This window comes from Eptatretus burgeri, chromosome 9, assembly GCF_056783735.1.
Source record: "Eptatretus burgeri isolate ZD-2024b chromosome 9, Ebu_testis_v1, whole genome shotgun sequence".
NCBI classification, from domain to species: Eukaryota; Metazoa; Chordata; class Myxini; order Myxiniformes; family Myxinidae; genus Eptatretus; species Eptatretus burgeri.
This window is the reverse complement of record NC_140969.1, coordinates 104,574,389-104,598,280: the sequence shown is the minus strand read 5'-3', so window position 1 is coordinate 104,598,280 and position 23,892 is coordinate 104,574,389. Positions and strand designations below refer to the sequence as shown.

Sequence of the window (23,892 nt, the reverse complement as noted above, 5' to 3'; positions counted from 1 at the left end):
AGTACCTGTGCGGGAGGACGAAAGTCCAAGTCTTCAGGTCCTTGGTGCTTCCAGTCTTGCTCTATGGATGTGAGACTTGGACTCTGACCAGGGATCTGAGATCGAGACTTAATTCCTTTGGTACCAGGTCTCTTCGGAGAATCCTTGGCCATTGCTGGTCGGACTTTGTGTCCAACGAGCGGTTGCTGAGAGAGACTCGGATGAGATTTGTTACCTACATAGTCCGTGAGCATCAGCTGCGACTGTATGGACATGTGGCTCGTTTTCCTGACGCTGATCCTGCTCACCAGATTCTCTCAGTGAAGGAGCCTCGTGAGTGGAGGAGGCCAATGTGCCGACCACGTGCCTTGTGGTTGCAGCAGGTTGATCGGCATCTCAAGGAGATGGGGATGGGCCTGGCATCTGCCTGGGGGTTGGTCAGACGGGGGCCCCTGGAATACCGGCGGAAAGTGGACGCAGCGACGCGCTGCTCCGGCGCATGCTCCCACACCTGACGTCACCTGAATTGTGTTGCACTCTTAGTTTCACTCAGCCAAAGCTCTGAACTACTTACACCGCTCAGCGCAAAAATGGTGGTGCAACAATCGGGTGGCGGAGGGTGGATTTGTCGAAAATATCTTAATTTTTAATAGCGTGTTTCTCCATGAAGATCTTTATTAAATCTACTTCAATCCAGATGTTCCTGTTGATTTTAAAGATTACTGCAAGGGATAATAAAGCAACCGACTATATTGCATCAAGAAAAGTGAAATGAAAATGCAAAATAATCAATCAGCAGCTTTTCAAATGCAGTGTGGGAGGTGACCACCGTAAACGGGAGACAGACAACACAGTTCACATCATACAATACGAGTCGGTACCCACGGGACGTCCGCACAATTAAAATGTGACTTCAAGTAATCAACTCCCACCTCCTCCAAAATCACAACTCAACTCAACAAATAACAAATTTTTTATTTTATCCCATTTTATCCCATCCCAAATAACAAATCCCATTTTTAGCTCGGCTGTTCGAAGAACAGAGAGCTATAGCGATACCCCCGGCGTGAGCGTCAGCGTGCGCGTCAGTGTGAAAATGTTAAAGTTTTTGGTGCAAGTTATTTTTTCCTTTCTAAGGTTTTTATCTACCACACTATTTTTTATACACTCGATATATATATATATATATATATATATATATATATATATATATATATATATATATATATATATATATATATATATATATATATATATATATAGGGGCGTATAATGTGATACCGGTCATCTGTCTGTCTGTCTGTCCGTCCGTCCGTCCGTTCCTGTCCGCACTCTAACTCCCAAAGTTTTCAACTTTCACGTTTCATATCTGGTACATAGGTACAGACTGTGGAGACGGTGTGTCGCGACATAACGTTCGTCATCTAAAGTGGTTGCCATGGCAACCAGGATGCTGTTTTCCATGTAGTAACACAATTCTGTTTATACCTTCTTGTTCGGACGTATATTGTGCTCACTTGCGCTCTTGTTACTGATTACAATATACAAATACATATATTGCTTTAAAATGATTTGGATCAGACTTCACTGCAATGCTTTATAAAAAATATTAATTATTCGACGAGTCTTTTAAAAACGATAAATGTATAAACAGGCGAGCATTGGGTGGCTTTGACACCAAAGCTCTGGTTATTACCCCCATTAACCCTTCCAAACCCCCATTAACCCATCCAAACCCCCATTAACCCTTCCAAACCTAACCGCCTTCCTTAATAATTTCACCATTTCCTCCCCATCTCTTCATTTCCTTGATATTTATTGCACTATTAGATTTACCTTGCTCTTGTATAAATATCTTTAAATGAATAAATAAATAATAAAAATAAATAAATTAGGCCCTTCATTACAAATGCCGGCATGGCACACGGTTCCTTGGCCCTTACAGCTAAGCTGATCACAACACAACACAACACAACACAACACAACACAGTAAAAGCAAACCATAAATGGCTTCCAAATACATAATTCATCAAGTTACTTCGTTGTTAGAGCTCCACGGTTCCCTTGGGTTTTTTGACGAGTTTACATTTTCTGATGAGACAACATTCTTCATCATTGGCAAAGTCAACTGCCACTATTAGCACATTTATTTGGGGAACAAAAAAAAACATCGGGAAGTCTGGCAACATGAGATAGTCTCGTCAAACATCAATGTCTGGTACACTCTCAGGAAATCACACGTCATTGGTCCTTTTTGGAAGAAACAACGGTCAATGATGAACGATACATCGCGATGTCACGGAATTATTATATCCTTTAACTACGACGATTAAATCCATCAGACATCGCCTTCTCCCAGCAAGACGGTGCTTCCTGCCGCGACACTTCGAATGTGTGAGCGTTTTGAACGACGTCTTCCCAGACCAGTGGATTGGTGGATGTGGACCAATTGCTTGACCACCTCAAAAGCCAGAACCATCCTCCGTTGGACCATGTTATAACTCGTTCACTCATCAATGCCGCATTCTTTGGATGAACCTGCGCACGGAATGACGAACACATTTCATGAAATCACTCATCAGGAAATAGAGAATGTTCTCATCGAGTTGGAGTGCTGGATTGAACCGAGCATTACAAAACATGGTGGTTGTGTTGAAGCCGAAAAATTTGAACTGTACTCCGTACTGAGAACTTGGATTCAGTTTGTTTGTATCATGTGTACGTATGAAGTTAGTGTTAAACTAGGACTTTATAAAAAAACCATAATCAATAAAATAATGACTCTGTGTCTCCATCTGTCCGTCACATATCCCCTTTTTCCTTATCTCCAACCACCACTTCCTCCTTTTCCCTTATCTACTCTCATCCCAGGCCATCCCTTTCATTAGTATAAAAAAAAAAAACTCGAGATTTAACCCCCTAAAACACTTGCCTACGTACCAATTGTCTCAATGTGAGATTCTAATCGGCTTAAAGTTTGAAATACTGTGCTTCAAATACTGTGCTGTGCAGTCGGGTGCAAATACCTCCACCCGACCGTACTCCACCTCTGGAATTGAAACTGAAACATTTACCCGCTGATATTCGCACAGCTATCCAAGGAACACGATGTGCCAATGCCTATTGTTTGCCAGAAAACACTAAACTGTCTCTGGATGGGATCGGTGTAAATTCAGTTACACCGGAGTTTATCTGGAAATAAATAAACAAACAAACAAACAAACAAATAAACAAATAAATAAAAGTTTGCCAACACTAAAGTACCGAAACTTGCGTGAATCGAATCACCCGGACAATAATACAAACTCGTCCGCAAAACACCTTCGAGCCACATTTTCCTGGACTAACCTTGACATCGACTCGTCCCCAAGCCGTCAAACTACTCTCTCGTTACCTTGGAGTTCCAAGATACAGTAAAACGATCTACCGACAAATCAAAAAAAAGGAAACTGCAGTGACAAACTATATAAATGTGACAACCAAGCACTACATCTCAGATAACGGCACTTTTGTGGTCACATCGTGTCAAACCGGAAAACATTTTTCAGTCATAATTCTCGTGTACTTCAAAATACAGGAACCTCCTGTGCTTTAACAACAACATGTGGAATGCCGAGAAACTACAACAAGGTATTGGTTTCCCTAAAGAACAAATGGTGTCAATTATATAAAAGCAACACCCACTTAGATCCAGGTACAATCAGTCAGTCCTCAAAGCAGTCCACAGTATCACACCAAAGGACTTCTCCGGTAAACATTCTCATATTCAGTCGATCTTTATTATAAAGTCGGAGTGCCCGTCAGTCCGTCTGTCTGTCTGCGTCCCCGAACTACTCTTTCAGTTTTGGGGGCTGGGCCCATCAAACCTTCTGTGGAACGTTCTTGGGGTCCCAGCAGATGTCCTAAGATGGGTGAGGAGGTTTCATAAATACCTCAATACAATTATGGTTTTCACTTTCGATGCAGAAGTAAACGATCACTGGTTTGATAAGATCTCAACACTATTGTGATTTTGAGTTTCCACCCGAACGACCCCAATTTTATCCATTCCAAGGTGAGTGGGAGGTTTCATCAATATCTCATTGCAATGATTTTCATTTTCGATCCGTACCAAGTGTTTTGTATCCGCCCTTCTCATGCATATTCTACGTCTCCTTTTGTTAAATGTTCACCTGATTCAGTCAGACACACAGGTCACTCGTACTGTCCAATCATGCTCAGACCAAACTCAACAAAATGATAATAAACTAGAAGGGCATTCGGTAGAGCGCATACCTTCGGCACGTATTGCCTGATCCACGAGAACATATCGGGCCCAACACATTTTTGAAATATCATGCTCTCCAGTACTATATCGTTTTTGGCCCTATCTCTCAAAGGTGAAGAATCACTTAAAAAAATAAATAATTCCAGTATCCAGATCCGGATTCGGATTTTCACCAAAATCGAACCAATTCGTCATGGTCACACACCCAACACGTCTGCCAAATTTTATCCGGATCTATCCGGATTTTAGAAATCCCACCTCAGTTGTTGACCTTGAGCCGACATAGACCTTGGGCCGATGTTGACCTCAAAAATAATTATTTGGTTGAATTCAGTGACCTGAAATATAAATCCTCTTCAAATTTTAACTCAATCGGATGAAAATTGAGAATTTTAGAAATCTCACCGAAGCTGACCTTTGGTCTATGTTGACCTTTTGACCTAAAAACAAAAAAACAATAGGCTTCTTCCTTATGACAAACTATCTACCATGTGGTGAAGTTTCGTGAAGATCGGTTTGAAATTGTGACCTGTAGGCGACAGACAGACAGACAGACAGACAGACAGACAGAGACAGACAAACAAGCCGGTAGGTGACATCGCTATATAATTGCATACTAGTCATACAGTTTTTGACGGATCGGGCTGAAATTTTTTGACAAAGAGGTTGATTATAGTGCGCATAAAAGTGTGGAAGCCGAATTTGATTTTCGAAAAAAAAAATATATATATATATATATATAAATATTTTTTGGATTTTTTCAAAAATTTCAAAGTCCCGTTGCAAGGCAACGGTGGCGTCCATAGCAACGGTGCTCAAAAGCGTACAACTAGATCCTGGTATGAATCTACTAGTCAAGTTTCATCAAAATCGGTTGACTCCTCTGGCCTCCAGAGCTGTCCATTACATACAAACAAACAGACAGACAGAAAAACCTGAGAATAACGGTACTCTTGCGACCACCCAACAAGGGTACTCTAGCGACCACCCAATAAGGGTACTCCTGCGACCACCCAATAAGGGTACTCTCGCGACCACCCAATAAGGGTACTCTAGCGACCACCCAACAAGGGTACTCTAGCGACCACCCAATAAGGGTACTCTCGCGACCACCCAACAAGGGTACTCTCGCGACCACCCAACAAGGGTACTCTAGCGACCACCCAACAAGGGTACTCTAGCGACCACCCAATAAGGGTACTCTAGCGACCACCCAACAAGGGTACTCTAGCGACCACCCAATAAGGGTACTCTAGCGACCACCCAACAAGGGTACTCTCATGACCACCCAACAAGGGTACTCTAGCGAGCACCCAACAAGGGTACTCTCATGACCACCCAACAAGGGTACTCTAGCGAGCACCCAACAGGCAAAAACAAGATAGACTGACCAATATGGTTGAAAAATCTTCAATTTTGCAAGTAACAAACAGACAGACAGAAAGGGGTGAAAACATTCGGTGGCGGAGGTAAATATCACACTATATCGTTTTGGCTCGATCTCTCAATGGTAAAGAATCACCTTAAAAATTAAATAATTCTCATATCCAGAGTCGGATCTTCTTCACCAAATGTGAATCAATTAGTCATGGTCACACGCCCAACCTGTCCAAGTCTCATCCAAACCCATCCACTACTTTTTGAGACATCATGCACACAAACAGACAGAGAGGGGTGAAATCCTTCACCTTCGGTGGTCGAGGTTAGAATCTGAATCATCACAAATAATCACAACTGATAAGCTTTCGGCCAGCAAGATAAGCGAAACGACAAAAGGAAGGTACAAAATCAAATAGGGTGGAAGGATCAAAGAGGGAAAACAAACAAACAGCCAAAAAAACCCCAACAAAACGAAGAAAAACAAATGAGAATGATCAGGGCCTGGTAGCAGGATGCTGAGAGCACGCCATTGGGAACGCGGGGCGAGGCGAGGCCAGAAGAGAGAGAATCCCAGCGGTGAAGGATTCGCCGTGAGGTTGAAGAGAAAAGGACGGACATGCATATTCATGTCCAAATGTCCAACGCAACAAAGCACAGATGAGGAGGAAAAATCTGGAATAATTAATAATGGACTACAAAGTAAAGTACCACCTGGTGGCCTCCAACTTGCTCTGAATGGCCCGATTGTCTTATTCTCAATTGAAATACTTTTAAAAAGTAAAACGTGGCGTCATTTAACGACACAAACGAAAACGTCCATTCCTGTAACAATTACACAATGGAGAACGAGCACGGCTCGGAATGTTGAAATTACAAAAGCAAGCTACAACGTGGAGAACTGCACTCATTCGTGGGATCTCAAGAGGTTAAACTGGAATCCATTCTGAAAAAGGGGAACTTCATACTTCTGCAGCCGCACACTTGGAAGGAAACCAGAACAAGATGTGCACTATGGCCGTGTGGCACAATATCTAACGAATCATCGTTCCAAAACGAGCCATGCTTGCCCTTCGTCCGTGCAGCACCATCATAGAAGGAGAATCCATGTAAATTTGTGCATCGCAATTACTGTAGATTTGCACAAAATGCGGAATCTGAAGTGCTTTCAATCGAATTTATTGGAATCTGCCGTCACGAGGCCGAAGCACAAGGTCTGTTGCACTCGCGCCGCAGGAATGCCTGTGGTCTCTGGTTTTATTCTCCTTTTGTACCTTCTTTCCTCCGGTCTAGCTCCTTCTGCACCGTCAGCCCTTCAGTAACCCTCTCCTGGTTAAACTCCAAAAATCCAGGCTTTACACCCACTTCCACCCCCTTTTTCTCCCTATTGGTGGAACAATCTTCCAGCAGGGTTTCAATCCCACCCTTCTGTTCACAGGGCTTCGAGCAGGCAGTGCACAAGCACCAGCATCTCATGCCACCACCCCCTCCTCCCATACAATGCAAATATGCCTCCGTTAATGTGCTGAACGGTTTCCCAAATACGCTCGTCTTAAATAAAACAACCAACCAACATCAAATTTAAACTCTTCCTAAATTAGATGGGAACTCTTCCAATATTCAAGCGTCATCATTGCTTATTTAGGTTCACTTCCTCTACAAGCAAGGTTGGGAGGGCAACACAAGAATGTGCAATCGACACACAAACTTCGAGAAACAGTCATTCTTGTCATGTTTGGATAAATCGGTTGAAAACACGTTCACCATGAGGGTGTACAACCACCATTCACCAGTTCATTCATTTTTTTTTTACTTTTTCAATTTGCAAAGAACATTTCCATAGTTGCCAACACAAACAGAGTAAAACAAAAATATACAAAAGTTCAACAAAAATATACAAAAGCAACAAGAAAAATAGTATTCAGAGATTGCAGGCTCTCACCGGGACTTGTTTTGTGTGGTGTTTGTGTACTGGTGTGTTACATCATTAATAAGAGATATAATAATTAGAACTGTCACTTTATAGCTGCTGGCAGTGATGACTGGGTACCAAGGCGTCCCGCTTTGATCGGACACCTGACCCTGACCTATGACGTTTTTTATTATTATTGAATTGAATTTAGAATGGGATTAAAATAAATTAAATTCAAATCAAATGGAAGACCAAATAGGTACAAGTCCTGCATTGGAGTAATCAGAAGGAACCCAAACAAGTAAAAAGCAAACATGAAGTCATCACGACAAACCTGGATAGGATTCGCATTTCAGATGCTACTATAAAGTGATACTCTATTAAAGTGCTACACCTCTACCCTCAAACCCATCCAGGAACAGCCAAGTGAGCATGATTCAAAATCAATAAATCAAAAAGAACCCAGATTCAAAAAAAGACAAAAACAAATAATTCTGGCTGCCAGACCATGTGTCCTGTCAGTTTGCAATTTTAAAAATATATTCCCCATCACGACGAGATCATGATTGTGAAGTTTCACATCGCTTGATTAAGCGGTTCTAGAGAAATAATGTTTTTGTAAAGATTTTTGCTCAATCCAATAAGTCCCTGTAATGTCCGTCTTGTTTACCCAGTGTTCCCCTCCCCATCCCTCTCCCTTCCACAGATCTCCTAATGTCTCTGTTCCCCATTGTCTTGTCCTTCCCTCTTGTCTCATGCCCCTCTTGGTGTGTGTTGTGTGTTCGTTCTCATACGAGCCTCGACAATGTATACAAAAATAAATAAATAAATAAACAAAAATCTCACTTTCTTGTGTGCCATTAATAGACGGCACTGTACTTTGTTGGGAGTGGGGCCTGTTTATACCCTACAAACAGTACAGTGGACACATTTTATTTTATACCAGCAAATACATGGGAGGAGGGGGTGGGGGGGGTAGAGGGGCAGGGGAAGCGAAGAGGAGGGAGGTGGGAGTGTATAACAATTGCTATGTTGTCAGATTATGCAGATTAAATTTAAAGTGCATTAGTCGGGGGGATTGGGGGGCAGGTTAAAGTTTCTTATTTTGAGGAGTATAGACTTCATGGACGCCCCCCAAGGGGCATAATCGAGGATTTTTATCAACCGGAAAGGGTCTAAAACCTGAATATACAACATTTTCAGGGATGATGAATGGGAGATTAGTATTCTTCAATTCATTCAAATGTGCTGTTGAGCCAGGTTGTTTTTAATGCTGTTTTTAATATCACTGCTGAGACCAGCCTCTGTTTGTTTGTGTCAAGGAAACCGAGCAGAGATACTACATTGGTGTCATTTAATCCTCTCACTTGTGTACACAATTTACTGTTTTACCCAGAATTTGATATTTCAAAATGGACTTGTTAAAGTTCATGATTCTATATCCTTTGAACCATCAACATACTGGTTGTAAAGAGGTAGAACCTGAAATACTGTACTGCTTCCATTTAAATACGTCCAAAAAATAATAATAATAATAATAATAAATCTGTCACTGTCATAATAACAAGTGAAATCCTTCAATACAGCGCGTGTGGTGAAGCAAATGAGTACACTAATGTTAAAAGATGCAATTTATGCATTTTCAGTTGAAAAACAATTAAAAAGCGTACTTAATATTTGAAATGTAAAAATCTTGTTATTATTGTGATAAGCACCTTTAATATATAACAGAAGGAATGAAATCGTTCGATACAGCATGGCAGGGGACCGCAAAAGAATGATAGCATAAGAAGAACTTAGCTTTCAGCGTTCGGCGATCGGCGCAAAATGCGATGGTGGGCGGAAATGACGTCTTTCGGTGCGAAATGCGATGGTGGGCGGAAATGACGTCTTTCGTTCGTTCGGACATGAAAGGGGCGCGTTTCTTGGTTTTTCCCCGTCAAGCAATAAATTAAATGGTTTTCACATATATAACACATTAGTTTCACAAATTTCCATTGAAATACTCGGGTATTTCCGTCAAATCTCGCTATTTCCGTCGAGGTTACGCACTGCATCTACCGGACAGCCGTCATTGGCTGTCTTGAGGCACGTGGGGGGGGGGGACACCGGAGACGTGGTAGACACCGGGGACATTTCAAACTCGGTGCAATTGTATACAGCGCACGCGCTGTAATAATACTGTCACTGAGCAGAATGTTACCAGAAACTCAACATTTTTTGAGGGGGCATTGAAGAAAAAATGGTCAAGAATAATGTGAATAACAATAAGGCAAAGAGTTGCAAAAGTGAATAACAAATCAATGTGTAAGAAAGGAAACTTTTTAATAAGAGATCAAATTGGGTTTATAAGAATACTTAAACTGACCCACAGACGACTGTGCCTTTATTGCTCCATCAATATTATTCCAAAAACGTGGCCCATCATAACGTAGTGTGTTAAGAGTATGATGTGCGAGTAAAACGTCGAAATAAGATATCTTGTGATGTAGTGAAATGAGTGTGGGTATCATGGACTGCTGTAAAGTAAGATAAAAAGACTTGTGGAAGAAGATTGTTGATATGTTTAGACATAAATATCCCTGTATGTAATTTATCAATGTCAAAAAGTGTCCATGTGTTGAGTTTGGTGAAAAGAGGTGCATTGTGGTCCTGTGGATAAGAAAGGGTACAGATCCTTGAAGCATGCTTTTGAATAACTGAGAGTGAGTGTAGCTGATTGTCACAATAGCTCAGGTAAGGGAGAATTAAAGTAAATTATTCAGGTAGAATAAAATAAAAGGAGGAAGGAAGGTACGAAGTTTAGACAGTACGCCCGTGTTTTGAGAAACAATCTTAGTAGTCGATGAAATGTGATTAGTCCAGTTAAGTTTGTCATCCAAGGTAACACTTAAAAGTTTTGTCGAATGAACAAAAGTAATGGGTTCATTGTCTATATAGATTGAATAAAACTTAAAGACAGAAATTTGGTGGATTTTCTAAACAACATACACTGGGTATTATTGGGATTTATGGAGAGTTTGTTTGATTTAAATGAGGATTAAACATTAATAAGCTCACCATTAAGAGTATTGATCAAAGAGTCGTAACTAGGATTGGAATAGATGATAATTGTATCATCAGCAAAGAGAAAAAAATATATAAAAAGATAATAAATGAGAACAAGTATGTCAATCGTTAACATATAATAGGAAAAGAGGAGGTCCAAGTATGGGCTCATTGGGACTGACTCAATCGGTCAACTTCCCGACCCGGATCTCAACCAATGGTACTCCATCTCTTCTGGATCTGATTTTGACAAATTTCCCTGAAAATATCTGCTACTCTTCCTCCACTCCAATCGGTTCTTTTGATCATGTCCTTGTCAAAGTGGACATCTCTCTGGCTGTTATCAGAGAACCACCTCACCGCCGTCGAGTCTGGCATTTCACTCAAGCCGACTGGCAGGGTCTCCGAGCAGCCATCAAACTTATAGACTGGTCTCCTATTGCTACTTTCTCCAACATCAACTCATCCTGGGAATTCTTTCAAAGAAACTTGCTCTCCCTCATGCACAGATTTATCCCCTCTCGTGTTCAGTTGTCCTCCCCTTCCTCCCGCCCACGTTACACTGAAGCTGGTGGCGTGGCAGTTGTCCTGAAACAACTTGCCTTCGCCTCATGGAAGGCAAATCCAACTGAAGGCAATCTCAGTTCCTTCCATAAAGCTCAGAACAAGTGTGTATCCACCCTCAGGAGAGCCAGAAAACAACATCTTTCTAAGCTCAAGTCTGACCATTCAAACCTCCCTCCCTCCTCAAAATCCTGGTGGCGTCAAATCAAATCTGTTTCTGGTGTATGATCCCCCTCCATCCCCTCCCTTACCACAAATGGCCGCACTGCTGATACCGCACGTAAAAAGGCTGAATGCCTAAACTCAGTGTTTGCAGCTAAATCTTGTGTACAAAACCCATCACTTTCTGTACCCACCTTACCCAGTCACACCCAACTGTCCCTGGACTCCATGTCCTTTTCTCTTGACAAGGTGGAGAACTTGCTGTCAAACCTCGACTCAGATTCTGCAACCGGTCCAGACGGCATCAGACCACGTGTCCTAAAAACCTGCTCTTCTGCTCTTGCTCACCCACTCTCTGTTCTATTCACCCTCTCATTTACTCAAGGTCATCTGCCATCTCCTTGGAAATCTGCAAACATCACTGCCCTGCATAAAAAAGGTGCAAAAACAGATCCCTGTAACTACAGACCAATCAGCCTTCTCCCAATCATCAGCAAGGTTATGGAATCCATCATCGCTTCAAACATGAAATCCTTCCTCTTCTCCAACGGCTTGATTTCCGATCATCAATTTGGTTTCAGACCAGGTCACTCCACCCTGGATATGCTGCTTCTGTTCTCCCAACAATGGATGGAGGTCCTCAATGCCAGACAGGAAATCAGAGCCATATCCCTGGACATATCATGTGCTTTTGACACGGTCTGGCACCCTGCCCTACTCACCAAACTCTCTTCCTATGGTATCCAAGGCCATCTCCACTCATGGCTCACAGACATCCTCTCCTGTCATAGTCAACATGTGGCCCTAAATGGAGTTCTGATCCAAATAATTTTAAAGCGATATATGTATTTGTATATTGTGATCAGTAAAAAATAGTGTGGTGGATAAAAACATTATAAAGGAAATAACTTGCACCAAAAACTTTAACATTTTCACGCTCACGCTCACGCCGGGGGTATCGCTGTAGCTCTCTGTTCTTCGAACAGGCGAGCTAAAAATATGTATTAGATTTCATGTTAGTTGGTGAGATGTTATTAGCGAGTGATGCACCGATGTTAGTAAAACAAGAATTGAAACAATTAGCAATATCTCTAGGATTGGAGAAAACCTCCTGCCCATCGGAGCAATTTTCCACAATATCTGCTTTGTTACCTTTGCCAAGAATTTTATTAATTTATTTCACATCAATTTTTATTTATTTTTATCTTCATGTTATTTTTATTCATATTAAAACTTATTGATGCAATAATTATATTGACAAGTTGGATAGTAGTGGTTAATAGATTACGATAACTCTTATAATGTCACCCATTATTCTCAGAGGGATTATGTAAGAAGTGCCGATACAGCATATTTTTGTAATTATAGGAATTGATAATAAACTGGGTGAGCCATGGATAAGAGTTCGTGAGAAGAGAAAGAAAAGTATCGTAAGCAGAGTTAGCTTGATGACATTTATAGACTTCTCCCCAATCCATGGATTTGACATCCGCAGTTAAAGAACACAAGATGTTATCGTTGATTTCCCTGGTGATATAACTATTTTGAACAGAAGTAGAGTTTAGAAAGCATGAAGGTGTAATCTGGAATAGGAGGTAAGTGAACAGAAATGTCAATATTAAGGATACCTGCGTAAATATCATCGTTATTGGTTTGTATATTGTCGATAAGGGTAGTACTTTGAGGGGTAATGCGAGTTGACTGGTCAACCAGGGGATGAAATCCATGCAAATAAAAAAGTGTTAACAAAGTCATCAGTGGGTTGATGATTAGAACAATTGAGAAAGTTGAAATTAAAATCTACCATAAAATAACAGTTTATTTTCTCCAGCAATAACATCAAGACAAAAATCAAGACATTATTGAAAAATTTCAGGATGAGCACCAGGCGCCCTATAAACATTACCGACAATCAAATTACAAAAAAAAAAAAACTCACGTTCAATGTCAATAAACACTGTATCATCGCTGTCAGCAGACGGCATCAGGTCATCGTGCATACGAAATTTCAAACAACGATTAATAAACATAGTAACTAGACCTCCAATTTTATCAGAACGTGAAGAATGAACATATATGGTTGTAATTAGGAATTGTAATATATGGAGGAGGAGATTCTCTGAACCAAATTTCAGTAAATCCATAAACAGAAAAGGAATGATTTAAGGTGGACAAAAAAAAAACAAACAACAAATCTTGAATATCATAGAAATGTCTACAAAGGCTTCTGGAATTCGTAGAAAATATGGAGAAGCAGCCATCATATGGTAGATCTGAAATCATTGAAAGTATCGCTTTCCAAGTTGTAACAAGTACCATTTTGATCACCATATATATATATATATATATGGTTATGCGAAACAAACAGTCATCCCCTAAGGCAATGGCACACAACATGAAGCGATTCCCCAGATAGTTATTTTGTTATTATTAATTCCAGGTAGCCTCTCCCTTATGTGTTATGGGTTTCTGTGTCAATATGCGTTGTGTGGGATTAGCTCGGTTTTCCTCCTTCCCCCCCACCCCCCCATCTTAAATCTGCACAAAAAACCTCTAATTCATGCCATGCATATCACACAGTTAATTCGCATATCCATCCATTACATCCATTGGGACCATACTCTGTGCAGAGCATTGGTGCTGGCTAAGCAGTGTCCTTGGCTATTGGGCACAATCCTGGACGGGTCGCCACTCCGACACAGGATACCAGCAGGCAGGAACTCATTTTGCCGACCTCATAAGAATGACAGGCAGAGTCAACCCCACCTGGTATTAATTCAACAGCCGAGCAGGATTTCAACTCAGGATCCGAGGATCCCAAGCCCACCGCCCGAACCATTAAGCCAACACCAGGTACACACACCCATGTAAATGTCGTCAGAATCCGTCCATAACCTTTTGAGATATCCTGCTCACAGACAGACAGACAGGCAAACAGGTTCAGCAGACAGACAGGCAAACAGGTTCATAAAGACAGACTACTCCACCTGCAGTGGCTGAGGTGATGAAGCAAAGCAAGAAGAGGAAGGAGAAGGTGGGGATGAAACACAAAAGAAACAAATAAGAGGTGAGGAAGAGGGGGGCAGTCACAATAAACTCGAAAAAGGGAGTGCTTGGGAATGGGGGAAATTTAGGGTAGAGAAGATCATGAGTATGGATGGTGGATGAACAGCCGTCTTGAAGTCCTGTTGGGAAACAATGGGACTGAACAGACTGGAGAAGTTGGTTCCACAGGCAAAAGAAAAGAGGATAAAAAAATGAGTGGAGGTGAGCAGTGAGCCTGGATTGAGGGACTTTAACAAAAAGAGGGTTACTTGCAGACAATGTGCACCTTGTAGAAACCTGGGAGGGAGAGCTAAGAGAGAGCAGCAGGGGGCAAGACGAAAAAGGAGGCGTTGGAATACAGAGAAACCACCGACCTGTCTGCAATGCGAAAGCGACAAGTGTCGACAATCATCTTCGTCATGGAAAATCCCAACTATTTTGAGGGCCTTGCATTCCATGGCACCAAGAAGGGAAAGATGTGAGGCAGGACACAAAGGGGAGAGCACAACTCGTAAAGCTGCAAATGAGTGTCTTGTAGGTTGACAAAAGTCCAGATTGGCCAATGAAAGACCTTGTACGATGAAGGATGCCCAGTTGTCCGCTGGCTTTGGAGGCCAACTTGGAAAGGTGGTTTACCCAAGAAAATTCATGGCTGACCCAGAAGTTTGAATGACTGAACTTTCTCAGCAGGATTGTTAACAAAGCAGATAGGTGGGTGTGTCAGACGGTCCTTTCAGCGATTTGTCAGGATTGAAAGACATATTCCAAGTGTTGGACCAGCTTGCCAGTTTGTTAAGGTCTCAAGAGAGGGAAGGGGCTGCATCCTGCAAATCTGAAGGATGATTGGCGTCACGGCAGAGGGTGGAGTCATTAGCAAACAGATAAAGAGGATTTTCCAGAGTCAGAGAGAGATCACCAATGAATATCAGGAATATGACTACGCCCAGAACACTGCAGGGAAAGGAGATGAAAGGATTACATTGGCTACAAGAGTTGAGGATGTCAGTAATCCATGTGTGGAGTTGAACTTGGATGCCACAGGCAGAGAGTTTGGAGAGTAAGGCAGGATGTCTGACTGTAGATGGCTTGAGATACGTCTGGAGAGACCATCCTGATCTCATGTCTGACATTGAGGACCTCCATACACCGTTGGGTGAGTAGAAGCAGCATGTCCAATGTAGAGTGACCTGGACTGAAACCAAATTGATGATCTGAGATGAGGTTGTTGGAGAAAATGAAAGATTTCATATCAACTGTAATGATGGATTCCATGACCTCGCTGATTGTAAGAAAGCCGATTGGTCTGTCGGGATAGTTTTTGCACCTTTTTGCATAGTGCAGTTATGATGGCTGATTTCCAAGCAGATGAGAGATGACCTCGGGCAAATGACAAGGTGAAAACAGCAGAAAGAGGATGTGCAAGAGCAACAGAGCAGGTTTTTAGGACTCGTGAGCTGATGCTGTCTGGTCCACCAGCAGAGTCAGAGTCGATAGTTGTCAGAAACTTGTCCACCTTCTGATGTTCAAAACACAGAGTCCAGGAGCAGCTTGGTGCAACTGGGAATGGTGGGTGGAGAAGAGTGAGGGGTTGGGGAAACAATATTTGGAAGCAATCACAGAATTGAGGCACTTGGCCTTCTCACAAACGTGGTGCTTTTCGAAGTGAGGGAAGGGATGGTGGGGGAGCATACACCAGAGATTGACATAACAAGGTGCCACCAGGATTTAGAGGAAGGAGACAAGTTTGAGAGTTCAGCCTTGAAGTTTGACAGATGTTGTTTCTCACTCTTCTGAGAGTGAACACACACTTGTTCCGGGCTTTGTGGAATGATCTGAAGTTGCCTTCGGTGGGCTTTGCGTTCCAGGAAGAGTCGGCTCGAAGTTTGAAGGCAACGTCCTCACCACAAGATTCTGTGTACCAGGGGTGAGAGGATAGGTATGATTACTGCAGACACGATGGTATAAATACTGTTGTGGTTGACGAAATTCGCAAACCACCATTCAGGTCCCTTAGGTGAGATATCTCTGTAAGTATATGTGTAGTTGGGCCCAAACCCGTTGTTTAGAGCAAATAAATGTCATTCATGCGGGCTGCGACCCTTTTAGATAGCCGTTTTTCTTTTACTATCTTTATTTTGGACCAGCCGCCATTACTACCATTACTACCACCACCAACCACGTCTCAACAGCCATCACACAACAACCACCAACCGCAACGCCGCTTCACAACAACAGCCACGACCTTTACCGTCACAACTCGCCCTCGCAACCATCGCATCACCGCATTCCCGCGCCGCTTGTGGGTACCGATACTGGACTCGTGCAGGGCGCGCACCGAGCAGCGGGTGCAAAGGCACCAGCCTTTCCGAAGCAATCGGATCAAAAACGACTCACGCCCACTTCTGTTCCGTCCTATCGGCGAGCGTGGGGCGATTTGGCCCCGCCTCCAGGTGCGTCGGAGTGTGGTCGCTATATGCAGATTCGCGGATCAAAAAGCATTCACGCCCACTTTTCTTCTGTCCAATGGGGAGCCAGCCAGAGGTGAAGGGTCGAAGGTAAAGGGTCGAAGGCGAAGGAGCGAGGCCCCGGGGGCTATAAAGGGCCGCGTTCGCTCGTAGTTGAGTCAGTCAAGTGGAGTTCGGAGTTGAGTTGGGAAGAGCCAGCCAAGAGAAGAGTCGGAGAAAGCAGTTGGACGGAGCTGTGGAGAGTTGGAGAGGTGGCGGCGGCGAAGGCAGTCGAGGGGGTGCTCGTGTCAGAGTCGGGGAGCTGCGGAGAGGAGAGGCCAGCAACGCGACCGAGGTCGTGGTGGAGACGCTCGTCGCGGGACCCGAGCCAGCGAGATATCCTCCTTCCCCCGAGCATCAACAACCCCCTCCTGTTTCCCCCCGCGCTGAGATAGTGCGAGAAGGGGGCCCCGTTCCCACCCCATACCAGGCAGTGCCAGCGAGGCCCGCGGAGTCGGGGCGCCACCGCCATTTTGCGGCTCATCAGACGGGTAGGCCCGACGCGGTCTCGGCCCCAGGCCCGTCTGCCCCCATCATCCTTGAGGGTGGTCCTTTTCTTTTGCTTTGAGTATATGTGTTGTGGGCGCCGTCTGTGAAGTAAAACTGTATAAGTGTTGCCGTGTGCTCGGTAGTCGGTGGTAGATCTGCATTGTGTTTTGCTTTTACATTTGCTTTTTGTGCATTATTGTGTGTTTCTTCTTCTTTTACATTTGCTTTTGGTGTAATTGTATATGTGTGCTTTCCGTTCATCGTGAAATAAATGTGCTTTATGTTGAACTGTTCCTCCCGTTTCGCTTCGTCTTTTCCTTTATTGAATCTCCATCTTACTTCACGTAAAGGGTTGGTCGTGGGCTAAAACGCCCGATAATTAATCGAACCGTCCAGGTTGACGATAACACCGCTCGGTTATCCCGATAGTACGGAACGGGTCGCTTAAAGTGGCCCGTGTCTGGAGTCGACCTGCGGCGAGGTGCGATCGCCCGGTCTACCCTCCGTGTGGGTACTTAGGTAGGTCGAATTTGGCGAGCAACCCTATCCCACGCGGGGGGCCGATTGGCACGATCGTGGTGAGGCCGAAAGGCCCACCCGTGACTAGTTCCCGGCGTTAGTCCGAGAGGGTCACGACGGGATTGTCCGTCCGGTGGGCGACGTGCCGCGATTCGAGTTACGTGGCCGTTCGCACGCCGGCGGGCGCGAATCCGCAACAATACATACGAATATAATGGAAAACAAGTTTGTGTGGAAGGATTCCAAGGTAGTATTAATCTCCAGAGAGGTGGAAATGAAGGACCAGTCTTGACATGAGAGGGCTGCTTGCGGTCCCTGCCTGTCAGCTTGGGTGACCTGCCAGACTCTGCGGCGCTCTCTGACAAAAGCCAGAGAGATGTTGACTCCTCCAGACACATGATCAGATGAACCTATTTAGGGCAGAAGACGAACAGGAGGCTTGTGGATCACATTTCGACCAAAATTCAACATTCCCAAGTCCAGAAGGGAGGACACGACGTTGGAAGAAATCAGGGTTGGGAAGTTTACTGATTGGCTATTTATTTATTTATTTATTTATTTGTATGCAGCCTATCGCTGCTTCACTGCATTCTTTTCTGGGGGCACGGCCATGCCGATGATGCCCGTTACCAGCATGCTGGTACTCATTTTGCTGACCTAAGGATACAAGTCAAACCTACATGATGGTGTTAATCCAACGGAAAAGGGGCTCAAACATAAGACCCTTGGATCTTCAGCCAAGCACCTTAACTGTAAAGCTAACACCAGGACTACTGATTGATTGAGGCCCATATTTGCACATTACACTCGATTTTGTGCCGTACCGCTAACAGGCAAGCACTCTCGGCAATAAGAACATCATTCAAAGTAATTGTTAAAGGATTGTTGAGGAACTGGTGACCCTTTAAGTTGACAATGCTACACCGCAGGTTCCAACTCATTCACAGCAAAGTTAACAACAAAAAGGCAAATACAATTCATTTTACATTGGAAACTTGGGATTATTTTTGGTCTCCCAACATGTAGCCAATGTAGTTCTTGGATGCTCAGGTCCCACAAAGTCCCATCACCGGTCTCTGCTGTTGTAGCTAATTTGGTGATGGCAGAACTCGAACGAAGGATATTTGAGCCTCATGACAATTGGCTCCCACGGTACTGGAACAGATACGTTGATGACACCTTCGTCATTGTGCATACAAACATGGAAGACCACCTAGTGGGACAACTTGGCCTGGTATTCCCCAGCATCAACTTCACAATGGAAATTGAAAAAGAAAGGAAATTGGCCTTTTTGGATGTGGAGGTTCACCGTAAGCCTGACTGCTCCCTAAAGACCTCGGTTTACATGAAAACGACCCACACCAGCAGATTACTGGATCTTAACTCCTGCAACCCAATCTCCCACAAACACAGTGTAGCACGGACCTTAGCAGCTCGGGCATGGACACTGTCGTCTTCCAAATCCGAGGCAATTAAAGAAATCCGATTAGTTAGGAGTCCTGCTCAAAAAATTGGTACAACAAGGGGGATGGATACTCCCCACATTGGAAGAATCAAAACGGACAGAACGGAAGGAGCCAGACACACTTGGGCACTGCCTACTGTCATACTACCCAGGCCCTTCAGAAAGGATTGGCAGGATAGTACGTGGCTCACGGATTGGCGTAGCCTCCAAGCCTCTACGCACCATCCGTAATGTCATCTCAAAACTAAAGGACCCAATATCAACTGGTGATAAATCTGGAGTCGTTCGCCATTCATCATGCAAAGACTGTGACCAATTCTACATTGGTGAAACTGGAAGGAATTTGAAACAACGACTAGATGAACATGACAGAGAAATTAGGCTTTGAAAAGTGACCCGGTCAGCCATAGCACATCATTGCCTGCAATCTGGACACAAATATGACTTTGGGATTCGTGTCTGAGACCCTACATCTAACAAACGACGCAGGTCGATTTTGAAAGCGTGGCACGTGAAGAGCCGGGAGGGTGGTCGAACAGGGGAGACGGTGGACGTACCCACACAGTACACACGGCACTCGATTCCGAACACCACATCCGCATGTGTACAACACCCGAGAACCCCAACACTCACACAACCAACACATCATGCCCAACACAGGCACGAAACCAGCCGTGTTCGTGCCCTGGAAACACACAAAAAAACACACAAAAAAACACACACAGAAGAAGCGCACACACGTGCAACACCAGATCACGTGTAACTTCATGGAAATTAAAATTATTATTTTTTTTTTTTTTAAAGAGCAGAGCACCCCATCGATGATGTGATTTGACGTTTCTTTTGCTTGAGGTTTGATAAATAATAAAGTAAAATAAAGGAAGCACTCCTCCATTTGACCTTGAGCACCAGCACGTGACCGGAAATGAGCGGTCGTATCGAAATAAGGACCGGACACGTGTCGAGGCTCGGGGTCGATTGTGCCTGATGAAGCCGCTGTGAAGCTGGTGAAACGTCGCCTGAGACCGGAGATCGGGTCTGCTCTCGCTTTTTCGCTCAAATTAGCGGAGTCGATCGAGTTTACTTTTGGTTGGAAACACCTTCTTCTTCTTTATGTGTGTGTATGTGTTTGTGTTTGTGTTTGTGTTTGTACATACTTCGGGAATGATCATTGTAAATGTGCTTCATGTCGATATTGAAGTTTTCATGGCGAGTAATCGCGGGTTAGGATTGGTTTACCGGATAATCGATAATATGGAATCGTCGTTGGAAAAGTGTCACGTGCGTGTTCCCGACGATCATGGCACACCTGTACAAGTAAAAGGTAACACGTTGGATGTTAACCATGACCGTGAAACTGAGTCATCGTTACAAAGTAACAGAATGATTACTTCCAGGAAATCACTCACACACACACACACACACACACACACACACACACACACACACACACACACACACACACACACACACACACGTTATCTCTCTCAATGACAACCTTGCAATATTAACTGCCACGTTTAATCTGCAAGTGAATCTGATCAGCAGAGACAGCCACACAGCAGTCCCCCCAAAAATGCGCACGTAGGGTGCCGCATTGCGGAGAACGCTCGTCTGGGAGAACTTTTCATGAACCAATAAAACTCCCTGGAGAGCACGTAGGGTGCCGCATTGCGGAGAACGCTCGTCTGGGAGGACTTTTCATGAACCAATAAAACTCCCTGGAGAGAGAGAGAGAGATTTAATATCTGGAAGAAGAAGAAGAAGAAGATCGTCATCACATGTATTCCCGTGTTCGTTTCAAACAAAACGGCGCGTCCCAACAAGAGGAAGTCATTGCGTGGGGTTCTGGGACGAAGCGACTCCTCCTTTTATACATCACCTGCCCAATAAGGCGGCATTACAGGTTTGACGACTTGTCGAACAAAAGGACAAGTTGTGCGACGTACGTAGCTTTGAATAGATCACCAAAAACCACAACAAAACAATGAGTAACCACGAACGGCCTTTCGCTGGACGAGAGAGAGAGAATGGCGATAAGAATAGAATGTGAGGAGGCGCAGGGTTTACCGGACCAGGATGAGCGCGGACCGTCCGCAGCGCTTGGTCCAACTTCAATCCAACCCCTTGCTTGTGAATCACGCCACGCCCATTCAGTCGGCCACGCCCATTCAGTCGGCCACGCCCATTCAGTCGGCCACGCCCATTCCGTCGCCACGCCCATTCAGTCGGCCACGCCCATTACTTGGCAGGCTCCGCCTACACTGCGACTCAAGCAAGCCCCGCCTCCTCTTCTTGTAAGCTCCGCCTTCATCGACTCGACGCTTCCATCGTCACACGCACGCTCCGCCTACTTCGTCCAGCATTGCCATTTACCAAACCGATGTCTCACAAGATATTCTTCCGGAGCATCTCATTGTTCTCCGTTCTTCTCCGTTCGGCAGCTTCGTTACCGGAAGTTGTTGCCGTTGTTGTTTTCTCTCTCTCTCTCTCTCTCTCTCTCTCTCTCTCTCTCTCTCTCTCTCTCTCTCTCTCTCTCTCTCTCTCTCTCTCTCTCTCTCTCTCTCTCTCTCTCTCTCTCTCTCTCTCTCTCCTTTTTTTTCTCGTCCTCCTGATTTTTCCTTCACCCTCCAGTTTTAGCTCGGTGCGTTTTTCTTCTCTCTTTTCACCTTCTGTCGTTTCTTATTTGCTCTTTGTTTTCTCATTTCATTTTTAAATCGTGAAAAGATTCCGAAATGAAAGATAAAGAACCATGAATTGCAGTTCCCATCGCTGGAGACGTTGATGTGGGGTGAGGGCAAGGGGTCAATCTCACCACCTTCGCCCGTCACACCATGGGGTACGACGTGTGCACGTCATTGTACTTTTAACGGGTACACGGTCAAATAACAGGGGCATAGTCAAATAATGGGTACACGGTCAAATAACGGGCACACGGTCAAATAATGGGCACACGGTCAAATAACGGGCACACGGTCAAATAACGGGCGCACGGTCAAATAACGGGCGCACAGTCAGATAACGGGTGCACGGTCAGATAACGGGTACACGTTCAAATAATGGGCACACGGTCAAATAACGGGTACACGGTCAAATAACGGGCGCACGGTCAGATAACGGGTACACGGTCAAATAACGGGTGCACGGTCAGATAACGGGCGCACGGTCAGATAACGGGTGCACGGTCAAATAACGGGTACACGGTCAGATAACGGGTGCACGGTCAGATAACGGGCGCACGGTCAAATAACGGGCACACGGTCAAATAACGGGCACACGGTCAAATAACGGGTACACGGTCAAATAATGGGTGCACAGTCAGATAACGGTTACACGGTCAAATAATGGGTACATATTACACATTAATCTTTCTCGAGACTGTTTCATGTGATGGACTTGCCCCGATCATGCAAACCTAAACACAGGTTTCTGACACGAGTCAGATGGTCATTCATTCATTAATTCATTCATTGGTGTGTTCAGTCATGCAGCAATCACATGGCTGCGAGTTTTGGATAATTCATGAGAGCAGGAGAAACCGCCGAATCGCTGATGCAGTGCCCCCTGTAGCTTCGAGCAAAATATGGAATCTTCTTGTGGCCAGATGTGAAGGAAACTCAAACCCTGTGCGAATGCCGTGTCATCTGTTTCTTCCCTGGAGTTGAGCAGCATCGAACCGAGACACAACCATCTGTCAGCCGTTCACTTTCAGGAGGTCAGCAGCATTAAAACTGTCTGAAAAAGGGCCGTCTTCTTTCTTCTTGCGGCTGCCGGGAAGCTATCATTTCGTTGGACATGACTTTGCCGCTGATGCTGTGCCCCTCTACCAGTAAACTGGTACTCATTCTGCCAACCTCGGAATGATGACAGACTGAGTCAACTCCACCTGGTGTTAATTCAGTGGCAAACGGGGCTCAAACTCAAGACCCTAAGAACCCAAGCCAGCCACCCAAACCACGAAGCCAGCATCAGGCGATAAAAAGGGCGATGTGGCTTCTTCACTCCCTGGAGGAGAGCAGAACTCAAACCATATGAATAAGGGCTGTGTGGTCCACTCACTCCCTGGAGGTGAGCAGCAGTAAACTGAGTGCCAACCAGTTGTCGGCTGTTTTGACCTTGGGGCTAGATCCTTACCTCCCCCCTCAGGAGAATACTCAGCCCCAGCTTCTGCAAAGATGGAACTTCACGACATGATGTTTGCTCCACATACCCAGAGTTTGGGAGCAAATTCTGAAAGTTGACATGAAGGTCACACTTATTTATCTTGTATCTCCAGGCTTCTATTAACCAGCCCTGTAGTCTCTTGCAAGGTCGACAGTATACCACGATAAGCTGGAACCATGAGTAATACACAATTGATTAGGGATTCCTCCTCAAAACCACTTCGCTGCCTCCACGATACAATCCAGATCAGCACCCGTGTCTCCACTTGACCACAAAGTTTTGAATGTTTCTTGTGTGTCTTGATTACTTTTTATATTTGCTTGCGTTGTCTACGAGCTTGGCCGAGTTTACAAATAAAGTTATACTAGCTTTGTCACACAACTGTCTCTACTTCTGT

General features: G+C 44.3%; 1 protein-coding gene across 3 annotated transcripts in view; it reads right to left on the bottom strand.

Annotated features, from left to right (window-relative positions):
- Positions 1 to 21,499, bottom strand: part of RIN2 (Ras and Rab interactor 2) — a 118,592-nt gene extending 97,093 nt beyond the window's left edge. For 2 of the 3 annotated variants that reach the window (XM_085896457.1, XM_085896461.1), the window contains exon 1: positions 21,402 to 21,499. The gene's annotated coding sequence lies outside the window, so the exon portion shown is untranslated. The remainder of the gene's footprint in view (positions 1 to 21,401) is intronic. The other variant, XM_085896458.1, reaches the window with a different exon arrangement.
- Between the last annotated feature and the right edge of the window lie 2,393 nt (positions 21,500 to 23,892).